This window comes from Cimex lectularius, unplaced genomic scaffold (assembly GCF_000648675.2).
Source record: "Cimex lectularius strain Harlan isolate CLEC.00 unplaced genomic scaffold, Clec_2.1 scaffold75, whole genome shotgun sequence".
In the NCBI taxonomy this organism is placed as follows: Eukaryota; Metazoa; Arthropoda; class Insecta; order Hemiptera; family Cimicidae; genus Cimex; species Cimex lectularius.
The window spans coordinates 901,688-912,330 of record NW_019392758.1 but is presented as its reverse complement, the minus strand read 5'-3'; positions in this window follow the sequence as shown (position 1 = coordinate 912,330).

The following is a 10,643-nucleotide window of genomic DNA, read 5'->3' as shown; positions in this document are numbered from 1 at the left end:
AATTCCGGTGTTTTGATAAATTTTCTGCCTAACTATCATAATTAAATAATTTTTATAAAATCTCATGCATTTTTGATATCGTTTAATTTGGTTTATATTAAATATAACGACAAAATTACATGTACACAGTTTGACTAATAAACTGCAAAAATTATGAGTGTCCTGTTCTGTCACTGCTGGCGAAAATGGTGTAATTGTATGAGCAAAACCATGAAATAAACTGTTAGTTAAATTCATAATATCAAAAAATAGTATTCCGGTGTTTTGATCAATTTTCTACCAAACCATTAAAATTAATTTTTTTTAAAATAAAAACTAAGTTTTTAGAATTTTTGGTCTTATTTAATTTGGTTTATATTAAAATAAGAAGGTTGTAATTAATATAACGACCAAATTTCATTTATTTAGTATGAAATAAACTACAAAAAATATGAGTGTCCTGTTCAGACGCTACTCGACGAAAACGGTGTAATTTTATGAGCAAAACCATGAAATGAATTGTTAGTTAAATTTTATGTGCAAAACCATGAAATAAATTGTTAGTTAAATTCATAATATCAAAAATGGTATTCCGGTGTTTTGATCAATTTTCTTCCAAACTATTAAAATTAATTTTTTAAAATAAAAATTAACGAATTTTTGATCTCGGTTAATTTGGTTTGTATTAAAATACGAATGTTTTAATTACATGACGACAATAATACATGTAGTTCAAATAAAATATGAGTGTCCGGTTCTTTTGTCTTCGACTGTACTCAATACTACCCGACGAAAATCTGGACAGTGGAGATCGCAGAGCGTAGAGTAGGGTAGCGTTGCATAGCATCGGGCAGATGTGCACCGGGGTAATACAATCTTATGGAAAATTGGACTTCGGATTAGCGTTGAGTAGCGTCGCATAGCGTTGCATTGGGTAAGTGTGTTCTCGGCTATAGTCGTTGCCTCCCATACTCCACCAAATACAAACTATCACCTTTTGTTGATGAATACATTTTTTTCGTGTCAAGGGGACTCGGTCATTTGGCGACTTCCTGGTGCCGTAAAGGATGCATTTTTCTTCGCATGTGACAATCCGGTCAAAGTCTCCACTTTGTACCGTGCAAGCAATGAAATGTGTTTAAATACAAAAGGTAGTTAAAGGTAGTTAACGTCGGTCAATTTATAATAAATCCATTTGCTTGCACTTCTTCCCAAATCGATGTAAGGTAGACCAAATGGTTTCATTTCTTACGTTGAACACTAGCACACTCCTGACATGTTCGACTCCAATTACTTCCGTCAATTCGTCGTCATTCAATACAGAAGATCCAGAATAATCGGGAGTAAAAATGTGGCCGGTACATCCATTAAAAAAATATTTTATCCGCCGTTATTGGATTGAAGTGAAACGTAATATCTATGAGAGGTTCAATTTAAATTATTAGCAAAAAACACTTGTATTAATCAAAATGTTCTAACTTCTATTGGAAGAAATCCCCTTATCCGGGTGATTTTTCTATTCATTACCCAAGTTAAAGACCAATATTAGAAGAGGATTAATTACAGTAGAAACGGGATATAGAAGATTTTGTTTACAGCTCAGTCGTTGTTTGACGTAACTTAATGAGAAACGAGGCACTTCGATAATTCCACTGCTATAACGGCTATTCGATTCTTTCCTTCTGAAGAAAAAGTCGATGATGTCAAAAGCAAATGTTTCACTTACCTAACTATGGTATTTACTTCATTGTGAAAAGCAAATACTAAAATCCTCTTATTGTATCGCGACGTTTAGCTCTGTGTGGTCAGCATAGTTGGTGCTATTTCACTCAAGAAAAAAACGAGTTTTAAACTGCTGTGAAAATAGAGGTATTAAATAAGTAAAATGAGAGGTAATGGATATCAGTAGATGTAGATGTATATTCGGGGTAAGTAATATACCGCGCCCTCGAGAGCTATTGTATTCCCCGTTCTGTAACTATAGCACACCGGTTAGTCCTAGTTGTTCAAGAAGTTTGATTAGTAAGATAGGTTTCAGTGGTGAATTCCTTCTATGATGAAGGATAGTTTATGATGCTCATTCCAGAACACTTCCTACTTCGGGGCAATGTAGACCCACAGTTGCTGCTTCCTTGCAGAATCTGCACAGCCGGGTTGGATTATACCAATCTTACTCATATACCTATTTAGACCGCAGAGTTAAGAATCATTTTTGAAGTTTTTTCCTGCTTCCTTTAATGCATTCTGTTGCTTTTTATCTTCCAAATCTTGCTTAAAGTTTCTTCAATTGTTTGTGTCTAATGAGTGAATTCTACTGTTTTCTCATTTTCATTTTGTCGTTTGTCAATATAGTGTATTCCATATGCCACAGACAAGCGGAGGACCTATCAGGAGTATAGCAGTCCCCCCAAGGAAATTTGAGTAGTCATAGCCTTACGGACATCAGCGATCACAGTAAATTATTCTGAGTGGAAAGCTACAAATTGAGCGTCAATTTCCTCCAAGCGAGCATTAACTTTACCAAATCTCGCATCTATTTCCTTACCATGCAAGGGCGTCCGCTTTCTCCTTTCCTTCTACTCCTACATGTCCTGAGACTCAGTAGATATCAACTTTATTTTGCATACACAATCTATTTTATTGCACAGTAATGATGTTTGACATTAGTGATCTGATGGCTGCCTGGATATCTGATGTAAAATTTACATTCTTGTTTTTGTATCGTTTGTTCAAATTGAACTAAGTGCATCTCTTAACTGCATAGACTTCAGCCTGGGTGATACTGGATGATACTTCCACTTAAAGTGATTGGATGTAGTGGATATTGGAGGCTTAACATATTTCGGTCCAGTGTTCCAAGATATCCTTTGAGTGGATTTCTCATAAGTCTTATGAAAGTATTCGACTTCAGCCTGCTAGCTAGGTACAGTCCTTAGTATATGATTCTTTGTTATGTTATGTCATATAATCTTTGTTATGTCATAAATACAGTATATGATTTGTTTGTTTTTATATAAAGAAGCAACTTGTTTAACCAAATATAATTCTTATTTTTTGAACAACATATGTTTCATACCATACTCACAAAAATGTAGTCCATAGATCTGCGGAACGGAATTTGCCTGCTAATTCTTACAATTACTTCTCTCTCTCTCACTNCTCTCTCTCTCTCTCTCTCTCTCACTCACTCACTCACTCACTCACTCACTCACTCACTCACTCACTCACTCTCTCTCTCCTAAGCCTTTAATAAGTGGTGGAAGGGGGCGTCGGTGGCCGCAACGGTATAGGCTAGGCGTTGACACGGCACTCACCACTGTAAGGTAAACGTCCCGGGTTCGAATCCAGTGGCCCGGCATTCGAACCCGACAACCGCTTTTTTTCAAAAACGCCGGCACCCTGAGGGTTTACCTATGCTGTTGCGAACCCTCGATTAAAAAAAAAAAAAATAAATAAAATAAAAGATACAGTTTTATACGCTGACTTATGAAGGACAAATATGTGCAATGTTATCGTGTTGCTTAAGCTAAACTTTAAAACTTAAAAAATATACGTTTTGAAAATTATCTCAAGTGTTTAATAATTATGCATATTCTTGAATTTGAATTCAGATGAATAACTCTTTTTGTTAATAGAAAACAACCAGCATCATCCGTGCTCCTTTTCAACATCCCGTACTATTTCACTTTATGATTGTTCGCTCCTTGCGACATACTGAAATATGATTAAGAACTACATTTTTAAATTGCACATGATTTGGTAATTTTTGGCTTTTTCGATGAAATCATCCACAATATTCCACAAAAATCGTTACTCATTTTATTGTTTTAGATTTTTTCAGTCAAAAATTGTAGGTTTGTAGGTTGCGAATCCTCGTTTAAAAAAACTCCACACTTCCAATGTAAACATGTTCGATGAAAATATGAACATCATTGATCAAATCTCTTTCATAAAAATCTTTAAGATTCATGATCCGAAATACCATGGATTACGAGGTTGTTCAATTATCGACCAACTTTGATTATAATCTGGTTTGGGATGTTATTGGGTATGTGGTCCTTCAATGAATGTATTATTATTATTCTGTATTATACAATTGCCTTAAAGCTTTCCGCTCTTTATTTGCCCTTTCTCAGGGCACTACAATAACATAGTAAAATATAAAAAAATTTAAATACAAATTCAGTTCAATTACAAACGTAGAGATAACATTAACATTCAACTTACATGTACGACGTCCTAAATAAAAATAACAATGTAATAACCATTTAAAAGTCAACTATTTTATAAATACACCTCTCTACACGTTTTAAACAGAAATTGTCAGGTTATAATAAGTATGGTTTATATTTCAAGTGACTACCAATTTAATCAGGCAACTGTATAATACAGTGTATGATTCATTGATGGACCACATACCCAATAACATCTCAAACCAGATTATACCATGGATTCACCAATCCGACATCCAACAGCAGCTTCTACAAGTCTCTCTCTCTCTCTCTCTCTCTCTCTCTCTCTCTATCTCTCTCTCTCTCCCTCCCCCTCGCTCTGTCTCTTCCTCTTACAATTTTCCATTTTTCAACCATTTCATATCATCAAACAAACAATGGTTTTTGATGTTTTGTGATTTATTATTTAATATTAATTCAAAGAGGACGGGGGTATTTTGGGGAAACTTGTATTAGAATCGGGTTTATTTTTAAAGGGTGAGGAAAATATTACCCCCCTCTCAGAAACCTACCAGCAACCAAGATATGATCATTACGAAAATAACTTAAGCTCGTAAAATGTAAATTAAGAGAACGTATTCTTTCGTACTTTGATTACATTTGATATTAACTTAAATATGGAAGTGACTCTTTAATTTGGTTAGCCTAATTTTAAATTATTTAACAATAACGTCGCTGCTCTGTGTTTATTATTCACTTTACCTCAAGTTCTAAAAATATCTCATTATTAATCTTAGTTATTATCAAAGGTAAATAAAAGCTATATGCTTCCCCACTTGTTTTAAATTATATTAATTTAAGATTAATAAACGCTTTTTGTTATTAAACTCAATCTCGCTTCAATTCAATTAAATTTATAAACCGACTTATTTTTGGAAATTGTCCGTGTATTTTTATTTTTTACGTAGGTGCAAACTTTTAAAATGTCTATAAAAACTGTTCCGGTTTTTCGTGCTATTATAGCTTTTTTCGTTAAATTATCTCTTTTTAATTTTAAATTAAACCTTTGTATACAGCATTAAAAAAACCTTAGGAGATGCAAGTCAATTAAAGGAAAATGCTATATATTTGAGCAGTTTTTTAAATATAAAATAAACTGTTTTAAAATTAAAAGCAGAACCCTTTTATTTGAAATTTAAAAAAAAAAAAAAGATAAAAAGGGTTGATTTGGAATTAAAAAGGGTTAATTTGGCAGAAAAAGCTATACGCACTGTGGCAAAAAAAGGGAAATAAACTGTAAAAGTTGTATGGAAAAGAGAACCAAAGTTCGCCAAGGTGTTTTTTCTAGTTCATATAGAAATTTATCACAATTACAATTTAAAGTTACATAAAATTGAACATAAAATAAATGATTCTTCTATTGATTCTAGGTTTTTTAGAATATTAAATAGTTTAGATAAAATTTATTTTTTATTTTTAAATGTCAAATCACAAATTAAAATCAGAACCCTTTATTTGAAATTAAAAAAGATCAAATTGAAGTTAAAAAGGGCTGATTTGGAATTAAAAATGGTTAATTTGGCAGAAAAAAGCTCTATACACTATGGCAAACAATGGGAAATAAACGGTAAATTTTGTATGGAATAAGAGAACCAAAGTTCGCCAAGGTACTTTTTCTACAAGTTTATATAAACATTTATTATAATTACAATTAAAAGTTACATAAAATTGAATACAAAATAAATGATTCTTCTATTGATTCTAGGTTTTTTAAAACATTAAATAGTTTAGATAAAATTTATTTTTATTTTTAAATATCAAATCACCAATTAAAAGAACAACCCTTTATTTGAAATTAAAAAAGATCAAATTGACGTTAAAAAGGGTTGATTTGGAATTAAAAATGATTAATTTGGCAGAAAAAAGCTATATACATTGCAAAAAAGGGGAATGAACTGTAAATGTTTTTTGGAATAAGAGAACCAAAGTTCGCCAAGGTGTTTTTTCTTCGCCTGTGAGATTGAAAATAATGACACAACTTGCTTTTACAGACAACTGGACTACTTGAAATGAGCTGAGGTGAGGTGACTGTGGCAATTCACTTTTTGGAAAAGAGTTTTCTACTCACAGAAGTTTTAGACTGCTATCTGCATTTCGATAAATAAATACTCATCATCAGGCAGAAGATGCATACGCGTCTCTAAAGTTGAATTGTAGGAATGGCGTGTAAATCCATTCCTGGCAGCTGTTTTTTCGTGGTACCTCGCGTCGGCTGGCGTTGGATTTACAAACCGTTCCTACAATTCACGTCTATACAAGGTTTTGTATCTCCTGCCTGATGATGAGTATTAAATATTAGAAATTCGGATAGCTGACGAAAACTTCTGTGAATAGAATTATCTTTTCCAAAAACGTGAACAAGATTATTAGCAAATTTTTATGATTTTATCACGAAACTGGCAACTAATCGTGATCAACTTATAAATGAGTTAGAAAGAACTTTTTTCTTTGGTTTAACCTATATGGGATAATTCTTCTTATTATTTTTCTCATGGGCTGTATAGTAGCAATCTCAGGATATAGGCGAATAAGGGAATTCATCAGAATTCAGATTATACTCCAGCAAAACTTAAAAAATTACTTTTGTACTTCACAACAGTCCTGGAACCTAGTTGAGAATGATTTTATTTGGCAGGCCTAACATATTTAGTTATTGTTTTCCTATTCAGCACCATTCATGAATAGATGATATTTGAGTTTTATGCTGCGAGTACTGCTCTGGCAATCTGATATTTTTTTTTACGAGGGTTCGTAACAGCAGAGGTTATATCAACCCTCAGGGTGCCGTTATTTTTGAAACCAAGCCCATTTGTAAGTATGTCGGGTTTGAATGCAGGGCCGCTGGATTCGAACCCGGGACCTTTACCTTACAATGATGAGCGCCGTTCCAACGCCTAAATCGTTGCGGCCACCGACGCCCCCTTTAAAAATTATTGATCATGGCAATTGCATTTGATTTATTTATATAGTTTGGTTGTTTTCATTAAATTATCATTCCTTCTCACTTCTTTTACAATAGTTATCTTATTATTTATTATATACCATAGACGGGAACATAAATAGTAAGATCGAGAATTCAGCAAATAATAAGATGAAAAATTAATTATAAAATCAACTTATTGAAAATAATATTTATGATAATATTTTTTTAATAAATTTGGATTATAAAAATTTTCAAACTCATCATAGCTTTCTTAGTGTATAACAGCTAATAACATAAACAAATGGAGTCAATTGAGAAAATAAATGATCTTGAAAGACTTTTTTCTTTTTTTTGCGAAAGATAATTTCTTAAATGTATTTTATCACGTTTGCGTATTACCATAGTAATTCTTTCACTTTTACTACACAATTTCAATGATTAACTACAGTTAAAACTAGCTGAGGAAAACTATTGTACTAATGAATACGGACATGTTTAGAATCATGTAACTGGGATAAATACGGTGTAATGGAAGCAACACAAAAAGGGAACACAAAACCTCTCAAATAGCTTTACAAGAAAAACTGATCTTTATATATTATTTCTTTCAATTAATTATTCTCTTAAATGTAGGGGCTTGGTTGAGATAAAAAATCAATGTCATGAGCGGGATTCGAACCCATAACCTTCGGCTAAATACGCCGCTGCTCTAATCACTTCTTTACATGTAAGATAATGTATAAATATTAATCAATTTTTGTTTTAGTGGGCAATTGACCAAGTTGCCAAGTTCTTTTAATTCATTATTCTTTTTGTGTAATGCCTTATTTGAGATAAAAAAGTCAGTGTCATGAGCGAGATTCGAACCCACGATCTTCGGCTAGATACGCCGCTGTTCTACCACTTGAGCTATCCTGACTTCGATCCTCTCGGACACCAACTCTCCATATCAAATTCTCAACTTACAACCCTTGAATTTTCCCTCTTTTTGCCATTTTTCAAATGTCGTGTAATTAGGGTTGGATTCTCAGCGACTTATGAAGTGGCGACAGGGAGCTGTTAGTGAAGTGATACTTCTTTTACTTATTAAATATTAATCCATTTATGTTTTATTGGTTAATTGTCCAAGTTACTTTTTACAATTAATTATTCTTTTCATGTAGTCTTGGTTGAGATAAAAAAATCTGTGAATCGAATCCTGATTACACGACATTTGAAAATGGCAAAAAGACGGAAAATTCGAACAGTTGGTTGACATGGAGAGTTGATATCCGAGTGGATCGAAGTCACAATAGCTCAAGTGGTAGAGCAGCGGTGTATCTAGCCGAAGATCGTGGGTTCGAATCTCGCTCATGACACTGACTTTTTTATCTCAAATAAGGCATTACACAAAAAGAATAATGAATTAAAAGAACTTGGCAACTTGGTCAATTGCTCACTAAAACAAAAATTGATTAATATTTATACATTATCTTACATGTAAAGAATCCAATAAAACAAATACAACATACAAGTTCAGGAAAAACGAACACAGTTTATAAATAGTAATTGCACCAAAAAGGAAACCCTTGCAACTGTAGAGTCTAATCTAGACCAATAAACCTCACCTGCGACGCATGTACACAAAGTTAGGGTGATTAAAATCCCAAGAATAAAACACTTTCAAGTAAACACGGCCAAAGGGCTACTTCACAGAATTATTACCCTAAGACATGAATCATTTCACCACAAGAACATAACGATGTACAAATATATCTTCCATAACTACTACCCTAAACACATAATCAATAGAATAATCAACAACTACAACTCAACACTAACACCATTCACTATTACTAATAATACTACATGAAGTCTATCGAATACAAACAAACCAGCATACATTTTCATATCATTTATCCAAGGCCTATCACATAAATTAAACACATTTCTCTCTTCTGATAATTTTAAAATAGCTTTCAAAAACTATTAAAAAATTCACATACTTTTTTCCAAAATTCCATCCCACACCAGTAACAAACAAACCTGACGTAATTTACAAAATCAATTATTTTTAATTGTCCGGCAACTTACATCGGTATTTTTTTACGAGGGTTCGCAACAGCAGAGGTCATATTTTAAAAAGCCTATTTGTAAGTATGTCGGGTACGAATGCAGGACCGCTGGATTCGAACCCGGAACCTTTACCTTACGGTGATGAGCGCCGTGTCAAAGACTAAACCTTGCGGCCACCGACGCCCCCTAAACATCGGTATTACATCCCAATATCTGGATCAGAGAGTAAAGCAACATATCTATGATTGCAAAAAACCAAAAAAAAATCCTACAGCACTCGCTACCCACCATTTTGAACACAAACACAATTTCGACTTCAACAATCCAAAAATATTACACACAGAACAAAACAAACATAAACGTAACTTTTTAGAAATGGTTTAAATCAACAGAGATAAAAACAGCATCAATTACAGAACAGACACATGTAAACTCAGTCGCAGCTACGCTAATATCATCAATCACATTCAATATCGATAAAGTACATATATCATCATCACATCACACAAAACATATAATATAACATAAAAAACAATCATCACATTCCACACATCAAACATTTTTACGTAGTCTAATTTTTGAACAATTTAGCTTTCCTTCCCCTAATTATCCCCGTCTATATAATCCTGAAAAGATAATCAAGCCGAACCATTACCCATTTTTTCCCATTGTCGACTCCTTTCACCTCAAAGAAGCCGACTCCTCATATAAAAATGACTTTCTATCGCGACTTCCCTCCCCACCCCTTCAAAATCCAACTTATATGAACATAAAACATCATTATCTCACTGGCCCTTTCAACACGACACACAATAATGACACATCTACACAGAAAACAATTACTTTGAGTGAGTACAAATACTTTGATTGAATCTACAATTTCTAGCCTTGCATAAATTCATTTTTTTCCACATCCTACATGTATTTGTAAAATTTAAACAAAGTTTATAAATCCCAGGCCTGAAGATGATCTCAATAAAGATCGAAACGTTGGCACGATAAAGAAAATGTTTTTCTAAAACCTACGTCATACCAGACCGCATCACACGATCTCCAAATAATCATAAATAATAAATATTATATTTGACGAACAAAGCCAGAAATGTATCGAGAAAGTGGTTAATCACGAAGAGCCGATGGGTTCAATTGAAACAACGTGCAAATGCCATTGGTGAAAATACAGAACCATCAGTGATGTTGAGATATGTGTTAAGTGCGAACCTAACATGCAAATAATAGAAGCACCTTGAGATCAATAATGACATTTTTTACAGTGCAATATTGTCGTTGTTCGACGAAGTGGAAACAATCGGGGCATTGTTAATAAATTAATTAGAGACAAATCCCAGCCTCCATATAACTCAATCAGCAATTTTTCCCCGAATTTTTTTTAATCGTCTAAAATAGAGGACGGAATAAAATGCCGTTCGAGGGTGAAATGGGTTAGGTAATTA